Genomic DNA, 24,955 nt, shown 5'->3' with positions numbered 1-24,955 from the left:
AAGGCCTTAGAATTTCATACAAACACCAAGACCAAAATCCTAATGTATGGTGTTGCGTCTCAAAGTTGCCCGTTAACTTAAAAAAAAAAAAAAAAAAAAAAAGCTTATGCTTACGTGCCTTAGAGATTATTAAATGAAACTAGAATTAACAAACATGCTAAATGTGTTTACTTTTAATTATAGACACAGCTCCTATATTGCGTTTTACAAAAAAGCATGTCTTTCAACATGCAACCCAACGGTGTTCAATGTAATGTGGTAGAAGAGCAACATTTAACATAATTCAACTGCTTTAACCTAAATACACTTGCTGCTTATTAAGTACATCCTACAACAGAAGTAGAGTAAAGCTGAAATTTGTTTAACAGTTCTAGTTTCCTCAGGTGTTACATCCTAGATGAATGTTTATGTTCAAAAATACTGAACCTTAAGTCTTTTTTTTTTAATTCTTTTTTATTTATTTATGATAGTTACAGAGAGAGAGAGAGAGAGAGAGAGAGGCGCAGAGACATAGGCAGAGGGAGAAGCAGGCTCCATGCACCATGGATCCTGGGTCTCCAGGATCGCGCCCTGGGCCAAAGGCAGGCACCAAACCGCTGCGCCACCCAGGGATCCCTGAACCTTAAGTCTTTAAAACAATCCTGATTGCCACTTAGAGTAAGCATCAATCACAAGCTTGTATTGCAAAACTGTTAAACTTTTTTCTCTAAAAAACGTTCACCAAGAGTCAGTGATCTGGATCAGTTACATTCCCCATCCACCATTCATACTGGACATGCTAGACATCCCTCTCATTCTGTTCACTCCCATAGATGCACAGCTTCCACTACTGTAGTAGCTGCTGCTCACTGCTCCTTGGCTACCTATGCAATGTTTGATTGAAAATCACTGGAGTTTTCCTTTAAAACTTGGTCATATCCACTCATGCTGCTCTGGTCGCCATAGCCACCTCCATAACCACCACTCAGCTGCTGACTGGCTGGGCCGCCATAACTGGACTGGTTTGACAAGTCCATGCCTCCCATCATTTGGCTACCATAAGCACCACCACTTGCTCCTGCTGTAGAATTCAAGAAGAGTTATACATATCTGTGTTGCATATTTGCTTTGTCTTTTGACATAGCTGCCACAGCATCTTCATGAATTGCAATAGCTCTCTAAGGTGATCCCCGCATATGTACACAATATCCTATTGTGCTCTGGAAAGTAGAGCCACCATCCCCATATCTGTGATCAGACATTCCTGAAAAACAGTAATTGAGGTCTCTTCCAAATCTAACAGACCCAAATCCATAGCCATCATTATAGACATTATAATCATCATAGCCTCCATAACCTCAACCATAAGCACCACGCCTCATCTGTTCAAAGCCAGCTCCCCTGCCAATGCTGTTATATACTCTCTGCCAGCTTCAGGTCTGTCATAGGGACCTGGCCGCTGCATGGCCATAAGCTTTTGTGGTGGATCATAGTGAGTTCTAACTTCAGCTCGATTGATCTTAAAGATTTCAATAGACCTATGCCCTATTCTTTGCTTGTGTTTCTTTAGAGCCTTTTCAGCTATTTCCTGTGAAGCAAACTGCACAAAGGCCTCCCCGTACTCCTCCCCTGGAAGTCCACCGGCAATGTTATCCAATTTGGCACAATTTCCAACCCTGAGAAGAACTGAACAATTTCTTCCTTGCTACATCCAAAAGGGAGTCCTCTAAGCCATACAAAGCAAAGCCATCATTGTCCATGTCAGTTCTATTTGGACCAGTATGCTTCAATACCCAATCCATTTCAACATTGTTTGACTTGAATACTTCAACATATCTGTGTCCCATAGTTTCTCTGTCTTTTTTCATAGCCAATTTGACTTCATCTTCTGATTCAAGTTCAACAAAAGCCTCTCCACTCCGTCTGCCTTCTCTGGTGTAGATGAGACGAATACCTTGAGCCCCATTTTGAATTTTGCAGTCAGAAAACACAACAAAACAAAACAAAACAAAAACGCTGTGCTTCATCCCCCAAACAAGACCAGGGCAAGCCCCAGACCTTCACCACGAACCCCTCTCCGTCTTCGGTGCCCAACATCATTGTCTCTTACTGAGTCCTGGTGCCGACACAGGCTGAACACACGATTTCCGTGTGGCTGAGAAGAAATTGGGAGTCTGTTTTCTTACAGAAATCTGTTGCAGGTTCCCAGAAACAGACTGAGATGGAGAGTAGAGCACAGGAAGCTTGTTAAGTGTGACCTTAAGATTGTCACCTGATTACAGGAAAGAAACAAGATTGGGAAGGGCAGAAAGCTGAAACAGAAAACTATCTTAGAAGACCTCACAGGAAGCTCTATAGCTGGGTTAGCCCATCAGAATGATCTTAGATTTATGCAAGATTGTTAGGCCCATGCATATTCCTTATCAGCCATCTAAACTCTCTGAACCTACGGTTTCTGACTTAAATTGTTGGGAGGGAGAAAAGAAGGACTGACAGGCCAACCAGAATGAAAGATCTTCTTCATGTTCCCTTCCAATGAGACATTTGTATGAACTAAGATAAGGCTGGATAGGAATGGTTTTACACAGTTCAATATGTATTGCTATTTCTAAATAAGAAGGAGTTCACACATGTAATGAAGTATGTCTACAAGTATTTTGGAAATTAATATTCATAATAGAGTGTTCTACTTGAAAGAGGCCCCAACATGAGACAGTTATGCCCCTACAAACTAACACTGTTCTCAAGTGGTTTCTAGTGATTAAAAAAATGTTAAAATTGGGCAATGAATCCCAGAGTATGCTTGACTTTCTAAAAATATTGACTATTTTCTTTTAAATAGTTTAGATAGTAAAATCTCTAATTTTCATGATTTTTAGTTCTACATCAAATCATAATTTTGGGAGAAATATCACAACTTGAGTAAATTGCAAAGGTAGAAAGGCAATATGATTTATTTCAACTCAAATAGAAAAAAATAACGTACCTCCAAGATGACAATCTAACAGAAGATGCATGCTGGAAGAGAGTTAATGTAATAAATCAGTTGCATAAAGAATTTTCTCTTTTGGTAAATAAATAATTGGTAAATCCTTTAGATTTGCAACACATGTGGGACTTACACTGCCATAGGCAGAGATTTAGAGCTGGCTGGTTTTGTACTTTATGCCAGGTGCCAGTGTTGGCAGGAAAATTTGGAGAAGGGATATAGAGAATTACTTGGCCATACTGTTGTTTAGCATAGAAGAGTTGTTATCCTGCACTGTTGCCATGGAGAAGTAACTGCCAAAACCTCAGTTCTCTTATCAATGATAAAACTACATTAGTTGGGCAGCCCCGTTGGCCCAGCAGTTTAATGCCACCTTCAGCCCAAGGTGTGATACTGGGGGCCCAGGATCGAGTCCCACAAGTCCCTGCATAGAGTCTGCTTCTCCTTCTGCCTGTGTCTCTGCCTCTCTCTCTCTCTCTGTCTCTCATGAATAAATAAATAAATAAATTCTTTAAAAAAAATAAATAAAATAAAACTATATTTCCTGTTATAGATGGTAAGGAAACATAAGTAAATCTAGATTGAAAATATCAGTTTTGGTTTTTTCTGTGATTATCTTCCATTACTACCTTTTTTCCATGAGTATAACTTCCAGGGTATATGTAATTATATACACTTAATGAGTTTAGAAGCCTCCTTTATCTGGTGCCAACACCACTGGTGGGAGAGCATTGTCTTTCCTCTCCTTTCTATCTCAGCTTGGAGATACATTCTGAAGTCATTATGCGACTTCTAATTTTTAAAAACTTCAATATTATAGGTAATTTATTTGTTCAATAGCACTGAATAATTGAAGGAACACATCACTTAGAATCAGAAATTTGAGGTTCAATGGCCCTTTACTAGCTACCCCTTAAAATTATCATTAATTCCCAGATATTTCCATATTCAAAATGGGAAAATACGTTTCTGAAAATTCACACCAGAAATAAAGGGATAATAGAAAAATGCATACAATACAGATCTCCTAGTACCCATCTATATAATTTTTCAGGTGACTTATAATCATTTTCTTCAGATGGATAATTTGCAAGATGGAAAAATCAACTTGATTTTAAGCAGATAAAACAAGTCCTAAAATGAAGTGACATGACTCAAAATGTTCCTTGAGTTTTGGCCTTAACTTCTGTGTGAAATGATGAATTTAATGGCAATTAGACAGAAACAAAGAAAAGCATTTCAGACACAATTATCAAGCTGCTAATATCCTCAGTGAAGCACAGCATGATTTGTTTCTGTTGCCTTGTTCCATTCTATTTGGCTAGAATCCCAGTTTATCCAGGCGTTCATGTATGGTTGAAATTAGTGAAAGTCTCATGCTTCCAGATTTTTTTTCAGTTCTTTGTCTAATATAACACCTGCTTTCTTACTGTTTTTCTTTTCAGATATCCAAAGCCTGAGAGCAAAGTATACTGGCTCATTCCTGTTCTGATTATTGAAGATCATTTTCCTTCCTGTTTTTCTCATCTTTGAGATTTCTTCACTATTAAACTTCCCTCTACATATCCCTTGTGTTTTGTTTTGTTTTGTTCCACAATTCTACAAGTGCTTAAAAATTAAAAAAAAAAATGTCTTGGCTCTAGCCATACCTATTAGAATTAATATTTCTTATCTTGGAAATAACTGAATAGAAATATTATCTAGAAATATTTATACTGCTAGAGTTATAGCTACTGAATGAAGACAAATACAGAATGGTGCATGTTCCACTTCTCTGCTTTTTCTATTTTCATCTTATTCTCTCTACCGTCATTCTACAAGGAGGAGACTTTTGCAAATGCAATAGCTTAACAGAATTCATTGCACTTAATTTAAAGGGGAAAAGGCCAACTGAGAAGAGAAAATTCTGTTAAATTTTTTTGTTATTTTCAAATATTTATGAGAATTTAAAAATTGTGTTTATTTTTTTGGTTCTTGCAACAAATATAAACAAATATAAATATTAAATATGGCCATATTCTAATACCAGTTTCAGAAATATTGAGATCAACTATACATAAAAATGATATCTGAAATTAAACATATAGAAAGCCTTCAAAAACAATGAGAAAAAGAAAATGAAGAAAAAATGACAAGCTAAAATTTTTAAAATTATATTATAAATTTGTTTTTGATCCATATGACATACAGACACATGCACACACACACACACACACACACAATCTCCACATTAGTGTGGTGCTACAAAAAGTAAAATACAAAAAATCAGTTTCAGTTCTTGCCCCGAAGGCATATAATTCAGATTTTCCAGACTCCCAGAACACAGAATACAGGTAAGTAGAAAAATCCATGTTAATGCTTTTCTTGTGTTGCTGTTGGCAGAGCTTCCCTAGCTGAGGGAGCAGACATTTAAATGTCCATATAAAATGCAAAAGAGACACAAAAAGAAATTTAAATGTGACTTGATACATTAAATTCTCAACATAATCCCAGCATTTTAGCCACCATCAATATCAATCACTCAAACAAGAGTTATGGCAAACTCAAGCCAAAGCTCCTTTTAAAAAAATGTTTTTAACTAGAAAACATTCTCTTTCATGGACTTGCAAGAGGGGCAGTATCAGTGGAAATGGATAGAAGCAGAAGGTATTCCATCAGAATGAATGCAAAGGAGAAAAGAGGAATACTTAAAAATAGATTTTGAAATTTAATCACCTCCAAGCATAGTATTTGTTAGGTCTTTAAAATGCAAAAGACACATGGTAGCATTTTGTTTTAAACTCAGCAAACTTAACAGGCTAATTTGGGACACCTGTCCCTACTACTATTTAACATAACAACATACAAGTGTGTGTGCAGAAACCTGAAAAGCTTAAGTATATTTAGCATAACAAACATTTTGTGAGATTCTAGGTACAGGTGTTATGGTTAAAAAAGACTTATAAATGTACGTGCAAAACCCTGACAGATGAGTAAGTAGAAACTGCAACAATCTTGTGCTGTTGGCAAATAAGAGAATATTACTAATTAATTACAATACCCACCATTTTCTCTTAACCTATAGATCTCCTTGGACAAAAATACAAAGTTAGCTTTGTAAATGGTAGGTGCTTAGAGCCATTGCTTCTGAATGTCAGGTGGTAGTCTCTGCTGCGATTATAAGTATCATTATAATAAATATTTTGATGCTCAGCTTTCCCTACATCATCCTTCACAGAAAAATGTCGCACAGATGCGACAATACAATAGGTACCTGTTTTATTGGCATTGCCCTTATTTCCCAACATGCATTCTAATCATACAACTACCATAAAATCTCTGGGTTTAACCAACAACTAGGTTGGAAGAGCAAACACCTGGATTCTAGCATGCACTTTCTTCTATTGTTTATTATAAATTACCCACAGCATTTTTTGCTCTGCAATATTTCCAAATAGCTAAGTCATTGAAGCATTTTGTTCACCACATATTTTGGCATTGTCACAGATTCCAAGGCTCTCTTCCATTTCCAAAAACTTTCACATATCTGTTCATCTGATTTGAAAACACATACAAGAGGCATCTGAGTGGCTCAGTTGATTAAGCATCCGACTCTTGATTTCAGCTTAGATCATGATCTCAGGGACGTGAAATTGGGCTCCACACTGAGCATGGAGCCTGTTTGGGATTCTCTCTCCCTCTTCCTCTCCCCTTTCTCCCTCCCCTGCTTTCTCGCTCTCTCTCATTAAAACAAAACAAAACACATATGAAAATGTGCAAGAAAAAATTCCAGCTAAAAGGCTTTTTAGAATAAACGTCTATACTACACACACATATCTATAAATGATTTAGCTACTTGTCATAATTCAACTCAGGGGTCTTTAGGTATTTTCAGTGCTAATTTGCTTAGTACACCTGAAGGAAGAGATAGATGTATTTATATCTTTCCTAAGTGGTTCTTTAAAACTATTAAGATGTCTTTAAAATAGAAACTGTAGGAGTTGGCATTTTAGAATTCATTCTGCCTTTCAGGTGACTTTTCTTTCACACAGTATTTGGAAAAACATATTTTCCCCAAAGGAATTTAAGGAAGTTGATGGCAGCTGTTAAAATAATAGTAATCCTCTGTCAATCAGAGGTTAGCAATATAATTAAATTCCATTCAAAAAGTATTTACAGTGGACCCAATTAGAGTAAAATGCTGAAATAAATTGGTATAATTTGCAAAACTTCATCAAATGGTAAATACGGTAGATATATACTGCCCTACTCACAAGCTTATGCATCTGTAATAGTGCTCACTACTAAAAAGGAAAAAAATAGAAAACGTGCATATTTCTGCATGTTGCATTGATTACAAATTTTAAGATTCAGCTTGGAAAAAAAATCAACTAATAGAGCATTTTTAAAAATCATATCAGAACTAAATAATCCATAAATTAAACTACCTTCTTAGATATAATTCAGCAATTAGGTAGGACCAATAAGGCCTTGATTAAGTAAGCCAATCATGGTATGGACTAGAAGCTCAATTTTTAATCAGTTATCTCTTTACCAAACAAATGATTTCACTGTGTGTTTTCCAAAGCCTCTTTTTACACTAACAGACATTAGTTATGCTTTAATTTTTTGCTGTCACATACTAAAACTTCTATCATAAGATATATTCCACTTTCTTTGGTTTATTGTTAAAAAATAATCAACTTCATTAAGCCTTATATGGCAAGGATTCTAATAGTCAAAAATCGTAAGTAGGACTATGAACCTCTAGCATTAGTCATCAGTATAGCTCTATAAAATTTTCTAGCTAATCTATCAAGCAAATTTAATTAATTTTCCGTTACTGTGTAAAATTGCCCCAAAATTCAGCAGTTGAAACAATGAACAATTATTAGCTCACATAGAGATCAGGAATCCTATAGTGATTTAATAGATGATCCTGATCCAGGAGGCTCTTTTATAAGATTTCTGTCAAGCTGTCAGCCAGGACTGCAGTCATATGAAAGTCTGACAGAGACTAGAGGATCTGCTTTCATTATAGCTCACTTATATGGTCAGTGGCTGGAGGACTCCGTTGTTTATCACTTGTGTTCCAGCATTGAGATATGCTACATGGCAACTGACTTTTCCCTAAGTAAGTGATGCAAAAGACAGATCAAGATGGAAACTACCATACCTTTCATAAATTAACTTCAAAAGTGACATACCATCAATCTGTCATGTTCTTCTGGTTACACATATCAACGCTAGGACAAGCTGGGAGTGAAATACACAGTGGTATGACGATAGGGAGGTGGGGGTCACTGGAGGTCATCCCAGAGGTAGGCAACTACACAGATGATCAGGATAACCACATATTACTTGATATCTGAAAACTAAAATAAATTCTGTAAAAGTACTCTCCAGTTGGACAACCAGAGCTAGTCTAACACACCAGCTTAAAGGCCACTTTTTAAAAAAACAAGTATAGTATGCATCATTCTATTACTCTTTCTTTGATCACCTATTATTTCCAGAGCCCCTGTTCTATCTGTTGCCCAAAGCAACCAGGGGGACTACATAATGTTATTCAATTTGAGTAGTTCTGGATATTTAATATCTCTCCCTCTCCCATCCAAGACAGAAATTCTAAGTACAATACAAAGGTCCCCATGTTTTATTTCCCATGTCTCATTCTACCATAGCTAGGGCCCACATTCCAGGTTTAAACCCTCCAAACAGGCATTCCCTATGCCAGTCTTTGAATATTAAAATTTATATTCGCTTGTTTTGCCCATTATCATTCCTCCAGCACCACTAATTTTTTTTAAGTGCTATCTGATCTTTTTTTTTAAAATTTTTTTTTATTTATTTATGATAGTCACACAGAGAGAGAGAGAGGCAGAGACACAGGCAGAGGGAGAAGCAGGCTCCATGCACCGGGAGCCCGATGTGGGATTCGATCCCGGGTCTCCAGGATCGCGCCCTGGGCCAAAGGCAGGCGCTAAACCGCTGCGCCACCGAGGGATCCCAGCACCACTAATTATATGCATATGTATGTATTAGACCTTTTTTTAAGGTCTCTAAAATATGTATGTGGCCAAATAATTATTTTTTTAGTAAAAGAATCATCAACTGGTGTCCATGACATTCAGCATTCTCACATATCTTAGAAGGGAATAACTTTATAAACACATATGGAGTCACATGTGAGACAGAACCTTGCAAAATTATTATGCTGCCCTATAGGCTGTAAAATGTGTTCTAAATTAGCAATCAAAATTTGGGAAATGTCCAACCAAATAGCCAAAAGATAGCCAAAGCAATCTTGAGAAAAAAGAAAGCTGGAGGTATTGGGCTCCTGGATTTCAAACTATACTGCAGGGTTTGGCAATCAAAACAGTATGGTATTGGCACAAAGCCAGACACATAGATCAGTGAAACAGAATAGAGACTCCAAAAATACTTATGTGGTCAATTAATTTAAAACAAAAGAGCAAGAATATACAATGATGAAAAGGCAGTCTCTTCAAAAATTATATTGGAAAAACTTGACAGCTACATGCAAAAGAATGAAACTGGAATACTTTCTTACGCCATCTACAAAAATAAACCCCAAATGGATTAAAGACTTGAATGTAAAATCTGAAACCATAAAACTCCTAGGCAAGAGGCAATAAGCTCTTTGACATAGGTCTTAGCAATATTTTTTTTAGCAATATATATATTTTTAATCTATCTCCTCAGACAAGGACAACAAAAGCAGAAATAAACAGATGGGACTACTTCAAATTAAAAAGCTTTTTCACAGCAAAGGAAACCATCAACAAAATTAAAAAGCAACCTACTGAATTGAAGGACATTCACAAATGCTATATCTAATAAGGGGTTACATCTAAAATATATAAATAACTCAGAATCCAATAACAAATAGCCAAACAATTTAATTAAAAGCTGAACAAAGGACCTGAATAGACATTTTCCCAAGGACAACATACAGATGTTTAACAGACTCACGAAAAGATGCTCAATGTAATTAACCATCAGAGAAATACAAATCAAAATCTTGCCATTTGTGACTACATGGATGGATCTAGAGGGCATTATGCTAAGTGAAACATATCTGACAAAGACAAATACTGTATGTTTTTACATATATGTAAAATCTACAAAATGAAAGAAATAAAACAAAACAAACAGAGTGATAGATACAGAGGACAAACTGATGGTTGCCAGGGACAGGGGTAGATGAATAGGGGAATAAAATTAAGAGGTACAATCTTCCAGTTATAAATAGGCAATACACTGGGATGTAATGAACTGCACAGGGAATATAATCAATAATATTGTCACTTTGAACGGTGACCGATGGTAACTTGACTTATTGCAGTGATCATTTCATAATGTATGTAAATATAAAATCATGTTGTATACTTGAAACAAATACAATATTGTATGTCAATTCTTCTTCATTTTGAAAAGATAAGGAAAAACAAAAACTGTGTTACTATTACATATCTCTGTTCATCCAGCAAAACTTTTTAACTCAAAAATGTTTGAAAAATTTGCTCCCATACATAGAGTAAAAGAGGAAACAAAAAATGGAAGTGGAATTATACGTAAATATATACTTAAGGGAAATATGTGTACTTACTCCCATGATTCTGGGCTCTACTGGATTCCAGGAAATGTTTCAAAAATGCTCATTGAATTGCATTGATTGATTGTTATTGTTATTACATTGGTTTAGAAGCTGAGATTGCCTTTTAGCCAATGCAGCTTCTCATACAATTAGGTCAAAAGGCAAAAAGAGATATTTATGTAGACTGCCATGATTAATACTCACTATCAGGGGAGTATTACATAATTGAATGAAGAATATGAATAAAACTCAGGTGATCCTCTAAAGTACCCACTAATAGAACTACATGGAGTACAAATGTTACTGCAATTTATACAGGTAGGATCGTCAAAATCACAGATTCTCATTGAGAAAAGTATAGATCATACTGTGGGTACAAAAGCCTGACAAGTTGAGGTACTGCCTTAAAGCCAGAAGAATCTGCAGTGGGTGATTGAGGAGGTAATTTGTAAATATGTACCATAGCTTCCTGTTTAGTTTTAAACACCAAGGACTGTAGCCTTTGTCCATTTTTAATTCCTTTCTAGTGTTTATATTTATTTCTATATTGTAGGTAGCAAACTTTCTTACATAGAAATGAATTCGGAGTCATAGAAAGACATTGGATCAAGAGTTTGATAGAGGTTGGATTCAGTATTGAATTATGAGGAAATTTAGGATTTCCTAGAAAGTCTGTACTTAGAATAGAATGTAAAAACTGATCAAATTTTAGGTCCTCTTCCTTTGGAAATGGAATGTGCTTTAGTAGTGTAAGAAACCCTTGAATTATGTCCCGTGGAATCAATTGTTTTCCAAGTATAAAAAGAGGAATACATGCAGATAGTGGTGAAAAAAATTCATTATAGTAGATAATTGTCACTCATTGAGTAGCTATAATTTAAATAGATTAAATTTAGAATTCCTAGTTTTATTGTGTATCTGGTGGGAGGCAAGTCCCCATCCTACATCCACAGTCTAAAAGGTCCCTGACACATGAGCTTGGGTTGGTGAATCAGGTCTTCCTTACTTAGGCACTGAATATTAGGAGAGAATCACAAATTTCAAGAGAAGTTAGAGGTTACTCAAGTTGACAGAGTCAGAGTTTCAATGGTGGCATTTGCAAGAAGTTGTAGAATTGAGTTTCCAGTGATGTCCAGAGTGGCATCCATAAGTTTATTTCAGTAGCCTGTGGTCTCCTAACCAAGTACCTTGTTACTGTTCATTTTTTTCAGTCTTGTTTTCCAAATTCACCCTAGGTTAATTTTATATTATCTCAAGTGGTTTCCATTTACATGCTACATTTCTGTTTTTGAAACAAACTGCAAGGAATTTGAGAGATGCCCTCTAAATTTAGATATAACAAGTATACATTTGCCCTAGATGAAGCTTCTGAATATAAAGATGAAAAAGTCAACAATCTACTGAAGAAATGAGAAAGTTGAAATGCTCAGTTTACATTGCACCAATTGTGAAGTAAATATGAGTTTGGAAATTCTATGTCATATTCATTTTATGATATAATATAGGAAAATATTATGATCGTGTATTTCATCTTGAGTCTATCCTAAACTGCCAATACCTTATGGAATAGTTGGTAGAAGTTGCAGCAGCATATGAATATTGAATACTGCAGTTAGATAAATACTATGGCTGTTCAAATTTGAAAAGATTTCCTATGGTTCTTTGTTGGATCAAGAGCCAACTTTTCAGACTCCCAGTGGCTCACTCCCAGATAAATTGTACTCATCTTATTAATGTGACAGGACATGGAAAACAGCTATACCAAAAGATCAGACCCCCCCAAAAATGTTTTGCTATTTTGTCAAATAAATACAAAAATAAATAAATAAATAAATAAATAAATAAATAAATAAATAAATAAATAAATAAGACTCGAGACACCTGGTTGGCTCAATGGTTGAGCATTTGCCTTTGGCTCAGGGTATGACCCCAGATTCCCAGATTGAGTCCTGCTTCAGGCTCCTTACATGGAGACTGCTTCTCCTCCTCTGCTTGTGTTTCTGCCTCTCTTTCTGTGTTTCTCATGAATAAATAAAATCTTTTTAAAAAAATGACTCATTTCAGTTGCTTTTTCTGAGGTCTCTTGTATTTCCCATCTATTCTTGATCTATAAATATTATTGGGTTCCTAGCTTACCTATGGGCCCAATTTTTATTTATACTTCATTCCTATATGATCACATCTAGTTTCATGGCTTTAGATAACATCAATATGCCAATTCTTCCCAAATTTCTCTCTAAACCTAAGCTTTTCCTTGAACTCCAAACTCATATATACAACAGTATACTATTAGGTGACAGAACCACATGAAATTGATGGCATTCAAGTGTTTTTAGCTTATAAAAAAAAAGAAAAGAAAAGAAAAGAAAAGAAAAGACAATTTTATATGATTCAAACTAATTTATATCTTCACTTGTATGCTGTATAGTAATCTCATATTTAACATTTAACACAACTGATAACTTTGTACCTCTTTAACTCCTTGTCAAAACTACATCTAACCCAGGTTTTTCATCTCAGTAAATGGCAAAAAATTTCACACGGTTGCTCAGGATTAAAACCAAAGACACTTTCGGTGGTCTTAACACTCCCTATTTTTTGTTCTACTTCCAGCATATCCTGTAGCCACTTCTTTCCTTTTCAAAGACTAAAATCCTGTTAAAGGTATCATGATGTCCTACCTTGGCTACTATTATGTTCTCCTGACTAGTCTATCTCTACATTCCATCACTTTTAGAAGTCCTGTTCTAGTAGCAGAAGAGTTTCCAAAATGTGAATTACATTATGCTTATCTCGTGCTTAACACAATTAACATATCAGATTCATATAATAAAATGTTGATAATGTATCACACTCTGTAAAGTCTTACATATTCTGGATCCAGCTTATTTTTGTGACCTCATCCAGCATCACTCTTCCCTTTTCCTCATGACATTCCATTCACACTGGTTTCTTTGCCCCCAACATGACGACCTTGCTTTTCCCTTAGTGTATTAGAGGAGCTCTCATCTCAGTTTTCCTATAGCTCTTTGTCACTTAGTTTCCAGTTCAAAAGTCACATCCTCAAAAAAGACCCTAATAATCCTATCTATCCAAAGTAACTTCCTTTAGGGAGAATCACTCTCTTCCATTACCAACATTTTCTTTTCTTCACAGCACATTCTATGAAATTTTCTAGAATATTCTTACTTGTTTATTGCCTGTTTTTCCCTATCCCCTCGTATGTTCCAGAAATAAAAAAATTTACTTTATAATTAGGACTTTGCCTATTTTGGGGATCCCTGGGTGGCGCAGCGGTTTGGCGCCTGCCTTTGGCCCAGGGCACGATCCTGGAGACCCGGGATCGAATCCCATATCGGGCTCCCGGTGCATGGAGCCTGCTTCTCCCTCTGCCTGTGTCTCTGTCTCTCTCTCTCTCTCTGTGACTATCATAAATTAAAAAAAAAAAAAAAAGACTTTGCCTATTTTTATTGCTACTATAAACTTTACATAGTGTTCCAGGTATCTGGTAGTCAAACTATAAACGTGTTGAAAGAATGAAGAAAATGTATTCTGTGAACTGCTGAAACAAATTGAGATTATATTCATTTCTTAAGTGGGTCATGCACTGATCCATGGAGAACTCTTTAAAGCACTATATTCTGAAAAATTATAGAAATATTTTATGACTTTTTTAGAATTTCAGAATATTTTATAAATTTATCGTATTTTTAGGAGGATGAATTACTCTTTAAGTTATTGTGGATACACTTAAAATATACAAATCTAGATGAGCTATTGCTTAACTTCCTTAAGAAAGAGTTTGGCATCAAGAATTGAGTTAAAGTTATAAAAGACATGGTGCTTCTCCACAAATATCAGAGAGATGGCAGTGGAATCCTGGACTCCTGTCCTGAAAGGTCATCTGCCCTGGGAATATTCTGGTATCAATGTCAGTTGAGCACAGCAGATGGGTACTATGCAGAAAAGAGTTTCTTTGGCAGACTTGAGACTGCTGTTCTTAGAAAAAGCCTTGCTCATAAGGTAGGTCCTTGGCTGGCATCTGGTAACTTGGTTTTGGGAGTATTTCCAGTCAACAACTAATTGATTAGGGCAGCTCATGGTGCCTAGATTACTTGAGCAAGCAATGGAGTTTAATCCTAAACACCTACTTTCCTTCTGGGAGTCTGGAATTTTGCTATATGCTAAAAAGAATTTTGCTAAATGCTTATGTGATTAGTCCCCAATAAAAGTTTGAGTGCTGAGTCTCTAATGGGTATTTATAGTAGACAATATTTCACATATGTTGTTGCAGTGTTGTTGATGGGAGAAGAGTTCACTCTGCATGACCCCTCATAGGCAGAAAAGAGCATAAGGAAGCCCACACAGGGATTTATGGGAGATAGCTGTAAAAAGGCCTTGCAATTACACAAAGTGGGTTAAAAGAGCGTAAGGCAGAAAGCTGTCTCTCAGGTGGAAAGCCACCCTCCAGGGCAAAAGTGCCCAAGATTAGCCAGGAACACAACAGAGACACTTAAAACCTAACCTCTGACTAGAATGCTTGTCTCACTAGCTTTGTTGTCACAGATTGCAATCTCCAGGAGATGAATGCCCGCCACCTATTGTTAGCTAAACTTAGTATATGTTAATGATTGCCTTGTGATCCTTGCCTCAAGGACCTACCCCTGATTTTGTCAGGAAACCTGAGTGAATACAAGTAATGGCAAAGCCTTCCCTGGGGCTCTTGTCCATTAATGACATTAACCTCTCTTGTTCTCATTTCTGCCTTTGTTCTGCTTGCTTGCTGGATGGGGGAGAACTTCTCAGGCTTCAATGGCCTGCAACAGGGATTCATCCAGATTCCACCTGTGTCTTTTTTCCTTTATGGTCTAGCGGTGTATCCTGACAGCATCACTATTTCATTTAACCACAAATTAAACTAAACAAAAAAAAAATAAATAAAAGACGTGGTGCTTGTTTGGTCTTGCTTTCTAGTGTTAGTATTAGTATTAGTATTATTAGTTTAGTGTTAGTATTCTGGGGTAACTCATAAACATAAGTTGCTGCATCTGACCCCTCCTACTACTATGAGAGAAGCATGATGTTTATTGAGAATTTTGGAGTTAGTAAGTAACAAATACATCATTTGGACTTGCCAGTACAACTCTTTTACCAAAGTTGGACGTGAGAGTTATTCTTATTATCTCTTGTGATACACCAGTGAAATTTTTACCCTCTGTCCTTAAGTACACAAAACTTTGGGCTCTGCAACACAGTTATTAGCTCCCATGGGAGAATCCTTTCACCAGGGAACTCAACAATGGTTTCCAATACATTGCAATTTGAATTTGTCACCTGACCACTTTAGGTTCCTAATGATAGTGAATCAAAAATTAAAGAATCTTACTCTCCCAGGTGAGATATTTAGAGCTACTGTACTCTTAGGAAATTAGGTTTCTACTTTATAATAGTAAAAAGAGGATTATGTTTGGAATGTAGGCAATACCTTGGAGTGCCTTTTGGTACTCCTATGTCCTGTACTTAAAGGTAATTTGAACCTATAACAACCCTAATTCAGTGTGACTGCTAATGGCCCAGAACCTTCAGGAATGAAGGTATGGTCTCCCCATCAAACAGGAAAACACATCCAGCCAATGTAATAACTGAGGGCAGAGTCATGAATGGTTAGGAAAAGAAGATAATTATAAAAACTGGCTATGGCCACATGAATAATTGCAGAAACAAGGACTACAATAGTTATTTGTATTTTTCCTTATATCAGTATAAGCATATTTGATCATGTATCAAATATTTACTTCTTTTTCTTTCCCACTCCCCTCTTGTCAAACACAAGAAATGTTCATCAATGCTGGCCTCCTATCTCAAAATTTGAGTTATAAGAAATCAAGAGGAATGTGGTTCAGCTAGGAGAGGAATATATTTTACACCGAGATGGTTAAAATAATTTTTATCCTCTTTGGGGAAAGATTAGCATGTTTTTTTTTTATTGTTATGAGATATAGTTGCATCATTAAAGATGAAGCATCACTTTGTTATTACCTTTGTTTGGAAATTTTGTATAGCTTATTTATTTATTTATTTATCTAATGATCTTAAGTATTTAATTGCTTTCTGAGGTACCTTTTTGGTGTGACACTTTTTTTTGTATATATTTTTTTATTGGAGTTTGATTTGCCAACATATAGCATTAACACCCAGTGCACATCCTGTCAAGTGCCCCCCTCAGTGCCTGTCACCCAGTCCTCCCAACCCCCCGCCCACCTCCCTTTCCACCACACCTTGTTCGTTTCCCAGAGTTAGGAGTCTCTCATGTTCTGTCACCCTCACTGATATTTCCCACTCATTTTCTCTCCTTTCCCCTTTATTCCCTTTCACTATTTTTTATATTCCCCAAATGAATGAGACCATATAATGTTTGTCCTTCTCTGATTGACTTACTTCACTCAGCATAATACCCTCCAGTTCCATCCACGTTGAAGCAAATAGTATAGTTTAAAATAGTGTATATATTGAAAAAAATAAATAAAATAAATAAAATAAAATAGTGTATATATCAGCCAAAATGACAAGGAATTGATTATGGGAGCTTTAAATTATGTTGATTTAGCTTAGGTAGAACTGTCTCCCTTCTGAATTCCTGTCTCTTCATAGTTCTGGGATAAGGTTGGCCTAACCTGGAGAAATTTGCAGAAGATTCAGAAGGCAAAGTGAAACCACAGCATGTTAATGCTTAGCAAGTGAGGTTAAGTGCTGCTACATACAAGGTATATCAAGATTATGTTGACATGCCTTGTAGATCTGGTAAAGCAGCCAAGTTGCAGGTGCTTTACTTCCTATCAGATATCTCCTTTCAGTTTCTCCAAATCCTGGAAGCAGGTTTTTTTTTTTTTTTTTAAGATTTATTTATTTATTCATTCAGAGAGAGCAAGAGAGAGGCAGAGACAAAGGCAGAGGGAGAAGCAGGCTCCATGCAGGAAGCCTGATGTGGGACTCGATCCCGGGTCTCAAGGATCACTCCCCAGGCTGCAGGCGGCACTAAACCGCTGTGCCACCGGGGCTGCCCTGGAAGCAGTTTTTGTAAAGTGTCATGTTCAAGTGCATCAGCAATTTTACTGGTTGTCTAAATCATCAACATTAGGAGTTTAACCTCAAATTTCCAGCTCACTTTTGCATATTCCAATTTGCCATTACTCTTCCTTCACTTCATGTCATATCCATTTTTTTCCCAAACTGTGGGACATTTTGAGACTTTAGAAATAGCAGCGGATGCATGGGCTACTCTTATGTAGACTTCATCAATACCCACAGTCCCATAAGATTTCTTACTGGCTTTGTTTCTTTGATTAAAAGAGCTTGATACAGGCTGACTGGCTACACCTGAGTGGCAGCATGGTGGCCCATTGTCCAGGCCATTAAAGTAGCAGAATAAATCTCATAAAGGCAGGCAGCACTAGAATCTAGGATCTGCACATTGGGATGGGAAAAGCTGTCTAGCACTGAAAATCCTAAGCAAGAAGGTAAGAAAAGAGTTCAACAGAGTAGACCAGAGGTGTCATGCCAGTCACCTCTGAAAGTGGAAGAAGATGATTCTGGCAGAGAAGAAATACCTGGACAGCAAGGATGGCCCTCCTCATCAGGTATTGGTGGTGCCCCTGCACAACAGGATTTCCTTGACAGATGACTTTAGTTGTTTCAAGATAAGGACACTGGAACAGTACACTTGAATGAATGGGAAAACACCACTAGCTCTTTGCTATTAGGCACTCCTTAAAACATCAGTGATTTTTCACATTTACGAGGTCAGGGGATCTGCACACTATGTTAGACATGGCTAAAGTGGTACATACCATCCTTTTCCTCCTCCATCCACTAGAAGGCTGGGGCAGCACTGGGAATTACTGTCTTTCCTGCCTCTTTGTTCAAGGCCTTCCCACCTATACACTAGCTCTCCAGGGGATTTTTGGCCTCCGAATGAAGAAACAAATAGATGTCAGAAAGAAGCTAAGTAAAGCAATAGAGAAGCACTTTCCTGATGACAAACTTCTATTGGACGCTCAACAAGAGGTAAAGATGCTACTCAGGCAGCTGGATAACCAAAAGCAATGACATCTTTCCTTTCCAGATTGACAGGCCTAACCTGTTTACACATGCTGCTGATGCCCAGTGAAAAGAAAAACTTGGTAAGCACCTTGAAAAATCTCAGGCTCTATTCATGAGCAGGCTCTGAATGTGACTAACTTGCTGCATATTACTGGACAAGATTATATCCAGATGAAACAGATAGATGCCCCTATGGACCATTTCCCTTTAAATCCTAGAGTGGTCAAATTCCAAAAGGCCCTAGCAGTGGCAATGGAGATTTGCACTAGGATACTATAGCTGGTATGGAGGAAGACCTTAAGGTCCTAACAAAGGCAGACCCTGGTAGACAAGAATCTTTGTAAACAGAAGCTATCCCAGATTTGATGGAAGAGGAGAAAACTTGGCCCACTGAGGGGGAGCTAAGCAAGGCAAAATTACTTCTTGAAGGAAAATTCCAAGGTGGTAAAGAAGATTCCCAAAGGGATATCAAATTAGCAACCTGAATAGATTTTGGATGAGGATGGTCTAAGTGGTGGGGAAGATGAATATGATGATATGGAACATGAGAATTTTATTGAGGAAGCATCTCAGAATAAAGGTAGTGAAGATAAATGGAGGAAGAATGTGAAATGGACTATAGGAGAGTCTGTCATCTTCAGAGGATCCTGAGAAAAACCTTCCTCAAGATTAAGCTCTCATCTTTTATTTTCGGAGCTTTAGTAATATTAGGAAATGCATTTTTAAAGAAACTAAGGGGGAAAAAAGATGAAGGAACTGTGGTTGGTTGATATGTCATACTTCATGTCTGAAGTTCCTGTGTCAGTGGTTGAGTACTTCAAGCAAAGAGAACTGTTGATTTCATTTTCATTACTACCTGATGAGCAGAAGATGTCAATATTGAATATGGTAGTGAGCTGGAACTCTGGCAACACTAAGCCAATGGAAGCTAGAGTAGCTGATCTTCCATTGTGGGTTCAGGCACTTCCAAGCCTCACCTTTATTATCTCAGCACACTGTGGCAGATAAACACCATTTTCAGAGACTTCTTATCTGCTGACAGGGCCTTGGTGGTGACATTATATGGCCCAATCACTTTTTCTCCTGCATCTGTGCTGCTTTTCCAATATAATAGCAATGGGAGGCCCAGCTTCATCACCATTGGCTTCTATTGTCAGTGAATCCAGACAGAATGGTCATCAAGAGAGTTATTTTGAGTGGTCATCCTTTCAAAACGTTTGCTAAGATAGCAGTAGTGCATTACATGTTCTTCAACAGAGAAATGTGTTAGGATTAAAACCAGTGGAACTGAAAACAAAGTGGGGCCACAGGGGATATATCAAGGAGCCTTTAAGTACTCATGGCACCTGAAGTGCAGTTTTGATGGGAAGCTAAAATCCCAGGACACAGTACTGATGAACCTCTATAAACCAGTTTTCCCCAAATGGATTTATGATCTGGATGTACCAGAACCAGTACTGTGGGTGAAAAGTGAGATTTCTTCAGCAGTGCTAGAAGAGGACATGGAGCAAATAGCAAACTATTATCTCACTGAAACCTCTACTTTCCATTACGATTTTGAAAGCTTTTTAAGAGGGGAAAATATAAAGTTGAATTAACCAGAAAACAAAATTTCTGAGTGTCTGCGGACACTGAATCCCTCCCATCTGTTCTGTGCAAATTAAACAGAAACAGATTGATAAAGAGCTGGCCTTTTAGCCCACTTCACCCAAGTTAGGGAGGTTAAGTCTACATTTCCACCACTGAGCAGAGCACAGTACTAAGATACTAAGATGCTTTACTTCCGGAGAAACTGAAAATGCTGAGACAGCAGAGCAACCCCTGCAACACCAGTTCGATAAACAGTTCCATACTCTACCACACCAGCTGGGTTGCATACTGTTGCTATGGAGGGAAGTAAGAATTAGTGAAATGAGAGAAAGGGAAAGAGCCTAGTTGGCTGGCCTTTACAATTTAAGGACATAGTCTGAATTGTCTTCTTGGCCATATGTATGTGTTTGCCAATGAAGGACGGCTTTTTTTTTTTTTTTTTTTTCCCATCCTAACTCTGCTTCTACTCTTGAGACAGTTGTCTGAATACATCTGGGGCACCCTCCCACCTTATTCTTTCAGCACATGTGGCAGATAAACATAAATTTCAGAGATTTCCTGTCTGCTGATGTAGCCTTGGTGGTGACAATATATGGCCCAATTGCTTTTCCTCCTGCATCTGTGCTTCTTTTAAAATAGAATAGCGATGGAATACACAGCTTTATTGCCATAGACCATCAATTGTCAGTGGATCCAGACAGAATGGTCTTCCAGAGAATTGTTTTGAGTGATTACACCTGTGGTATGGACTACCCTTGTGAGAATGATCCAAAAAAGAGGACTGTGAAGGCCCTGGGACTGGAATTAGGTCCTTTTCAGTAGGTAACTGTGGGATTCCAGGATCCACAGCATGATCTAAAATGGATATATGTGTTGGTACATTCCCTGAATCCACAGATTCCCATTTAAGAGGAACAGTGCAGCCACAGGAAGACCAGACTAGAACCATTTAAAGTATTTATCTCAAGGAAATTTGTGTGTATATGTTGGGGGCGGGGGGGTCTTATAGCAGTAATAGTTTGAGAACTGTCCAGAAGGCCATAATGGTTGGAGTGGAATAAGCAAGAAAATGTGGTAGATAAGGTCAGAAAAAAGGAGGAGCTGGGGCAGCCCAGGTGGCTCAGCGGTTTAGTGCAGCCTTTGGCCCAGAGCGTGATCCTGGAGGCCCGAGATAGAGTCCGGTGTTGGGCTCCCTGCATAGAGCCTGCTTCTCCCTCTGCCTGTATCTCTGCCTCTCTCTCTCTCTCTCTCTCTCTCTCACTGTTTCTCATGAATAAATAAATAAAAATCTTAAAAAAAAAAAAAAAAGGAGCTAGATAACAATTGTCAGTGGTTCTCAACCCAGATGCCCATCAAGATCACTGGGGGGCTTTTAAGAAATACTCTTCCATGTCACTAACTTTACAAATTCCAATTCAGTTGATCTGGGGTAAGGTCCAGTCACAAACCATTTAAAAAGTAGCCTAGATGACTTCAATGCAGTCAGCTTTGGAGACCACATACATAGGCACCTGGCTTCCTCTCTGAGATAGGAAGCTAGTGGAGAATTTGGGGCAGAAGCGTGTCATAATGTTATTTGCATTTCAAGAGAAAAAAGGTGCATTGAGTTGCTATAGAGAGATCAGTTAAGAGGTTACCGAAATAATGCAAGAAAGAGATTATGGTGCTCTGGACCAAAGTGGCGTCCCTAGAAATGATAACTCATATATGTGTGCTACTATTTATAACAAGTCTAGATAATTCTAACGTAATAAGCTCTATTTAAGTTACTGCCTAAAAAAAATAATACATACAGCAGAGCCTCAAGTTTATTCACTATCTAGTTTACAATTCAAGTAAGTTTTTTAAATCATTTTTAATGACAAAAATAACATAGTAAAACAAGATTGTTTTCCAGACGGCAACTGATTTTCACTCTTTCCAAAACTATGGTTAAGTTAGTAAAAACCCCATTCTTAGGTAAATTGTCTTGCAGCCATTTTTTCAGCATACATCAAGAATACCATTAACTTTTTAAAAAATTAAATTCAATTAGCCAACATATAGTACATCATTAGTTTTTAAGGATTTATCATAGGAAAAGCATATACTCATTAATTTGAGAAGAAAACTAGGGCAGGTGGGATAATTTAAGAAGCCATGTTGAGGTATAACATTATTTTTTAAATGCAGTAACTAACATTATTCACCTATAGATGTGTTTCTCTGTGCTACTTGGTTCATGTGTTAATCTTGCTTATTATGTGTGATTGTATTGAACTCACCGTCAGGAAAAAAAAAAGGAAAAAAAAAACTGGAAAAATACCTGAATACATAATATGCAACATTTAACTTCATACTTTTATAAACCTGAATATGATATGATGTATTTTAATCTCCTCATATTCACTCCATTGGTAGGGAATGGATTCATGCCCTAATGCTATAAAGATGACCAAGTACATGACACTCGAGTCTGGACAGATGGAATTGACAGCAGTTTATTAGTCACATATATTCACCGTCTAGTGAAGAACATACTCCATGCCATGTAGGGCCACATGGTAGTTGCATATGAGAATAGAGTGAATAGCCAGGGCTGTGGGAAGCAGGTTTTGTAGTATCAAGAGAGAGAAGTGCCCCTGGTTCCTTGGGAAGATGTGATTGGCTTATTTGTATAATTCTGTGAACTGCTAGGAAACTGAAACCTGCTACAAAGGGAAAAGCAGACACTGTACATGGTCTCTGAGAAAAGGAAGTTTGTTTAGCTAAGTAACCTTATATATGGTTGCAGATGGAGTGGAAAACTTATGGTTTTAATATTTGAGACCCTCCCCATATTACCAGATGTCAAAGCAGCATGTGATTTTAATTTTAGGCTTCATATATAAGCCAAAGGAAAAAAACAATATATACTATCTTTAGGACTTTTTCTTTTTCTTTCTTTTTTTTTTTTTATTGATGTTTGATTTGCCAAAATATAGTATAACACCCAGTGTTCATCCCATCAAGTGCCCCTCCTCAGTGCCCATCACCCGGTTAACCCATCCCCCTGCCCACCTCCCCTTCCACTACCCTTTGTTCATTTCCCAGAGTTAGGAGTCTCATGTTTTGGCACCCTCTCTAATTTTTTCCATTCATTTTCCCTCCTTTCCCTTATAATACTTTTCACTATTTCTTGTATTCCACATATGAGTGAAACCATCTGACGATTGTACTTCTCCGATGGACTTACTTCACTCAGCATAATACCCTCCAGTTCCATCCATGTCAAAGCAAATTGTGGGTATTTGTCCTTTCTAATGTCTATAATATTCCATTGTATATATAGACCACATCTTCTTTTAGAAATTTTTCTTTTTCTTTTTATTGATGGTACATGACAAGGTAGGGCTCCCCAAGCCCCTCCCCTTCCTCCAGGTCTGTGATGTAAATTGGAGGTCAGGAGATTCTCAGTGTGTTGGAGGATTAAGTTGGGGCAGGGACTCCCCAGCAGTTGAGAGCCTCTCTCTTCCTCTTGTTCTTGCTGGGACTGGTGGTCCAGGAGGCTTTTACTCCTTGGAGGCCATGTGGACCATGAGGTCCACCACCTGGTTTCTGTAGCTGAATTCATTATCATACCAGGAAATGAGCTTGACAAAGTGGTCATTGAGGGCAATGCTAGCCCTGGCGACAAAGTTGGAAGAGTGGATGTCACTGTTGAAGTCGCAGGAGACAACCTGGTCCTCAGTGTAGCCCAGGATGTCTTGAGGGGCCCTCCAATCCCTGCTTCACCACCTTCTAGATGTTGTCATATTTGGCAGTTTTCTTCAGGCGGCAGGTCAGATCCACAACTGACATGTTAGGGGTGGGGACACGGAAGGCCATGCCAGTGAGCTTCCTGTTCAGCTCAGGGATGACCTTGTCCACAGCCTTGGTGGCACCAGTGGAAGCAAGAATGATATTCTGGGCATCCCCTCAGCCATCAGGCAACAGCTTCCCAGAGGGGCCATCCGCAGTCTTCTGGGTGACAGTGACGGCATGGAAGGTGGTCATGAGGCCCTCCACGATGCCAAAGTGGTTATGGATGACTTTGGCTAGAGGAGCTAAGCAGTTGGTGGTACAGGGGGACATTGCTGACAATCTTGAGAGAGTTATCATACTTCTTGTGGTTCACACCCATCACAAACATGGGGGCATCAACAAAAGGACCAGAGATGATGGTCCTCTTGGCCCCTCCCTTCAAGTGAGCTCCAGCCTTCTCCATGGTGGTGAAGACCCCAGGGGACTCTACAACATACTCAGCACCAGCATCACCCCATTTGATGTTGGTGGGATCTCACTCCTGGAAGATGGAGATGGACTTCCCATTGATGACAAGTTTCCCATTCTCAGCCTTGACCATGCTGTGGAATTTGCTGTGGGTAGAATCATACTGGAACATGTACACCATGTAGCAGAGGTCAATGAAGGGCTCATTGCTGGCGACAATATCCACTTTGCCAGAGTTAAAAGCAACCCTGGTGACCAGGCGCCCAATACGGCCAAATCTGTTCACTCTGACCTTCACCATTGGGTCTCGGGGACTTGGCTGGCACTGCACAGAACATGCAGCTGTCTGTCAAAATGGGGAGGAGCCTAGGACTTTTTCTAAGGCCCTCTAAAAGAATATGCTTCTGATAGCCACACATGGAGCAGAATGTGGTAGAACTGCCTAGACCCATGAACAAAAAATAAAT

The 24,955-nt window shown here is 37.9% G+C and overlaps 2 pseudogenes; one reads left to right on the top strand and one right to left on the bottom strand.

The window, feature by feature from the left end:
• Positions 1–744: 744 nt before the first annotated feature.
• LOC129502549 (heterogeneous nuclear ribonucleoprotein H-like) lies at positions 745–2,079 on the bottom strand (annotated as a pseudogene).
• A 12,447-nt stretch (positions 2,080–14,526) lies between these two features.
• LOC129502380 (pre-rRNA-processing protein TSR1 homolog) lies at positions 14,527–20,266 on the top strand (annotated as a pseudogene).
• The last annotated feature ends 4,689 nt before the right edge of the window (positions 20,267–24,955 follow it).

The sequence above is a fragment of the Nyctereutes procyonoides genome, unplaced genomic scaffold, assembly GCF_905146905.1.
Source record: "Nyctereutes procyonoides isolate TBG_1078 unplaced genomic scaffold, NYPRO_anot_genome, whole genome shotgun sequence".
NCBI classification, from domain to species: domain Eukaryota; kingdom Metazoa; phylum Chordata; class Mammalia; order Carnivora; family Canidae; genus Nyctereutes; species Nyctereutes procyonoides.
The sequence above is the reverse complement of the archived record's forward strand: the minus strand, read 5'-3'. Positions and strand labels throughout refer to the sequence as shown.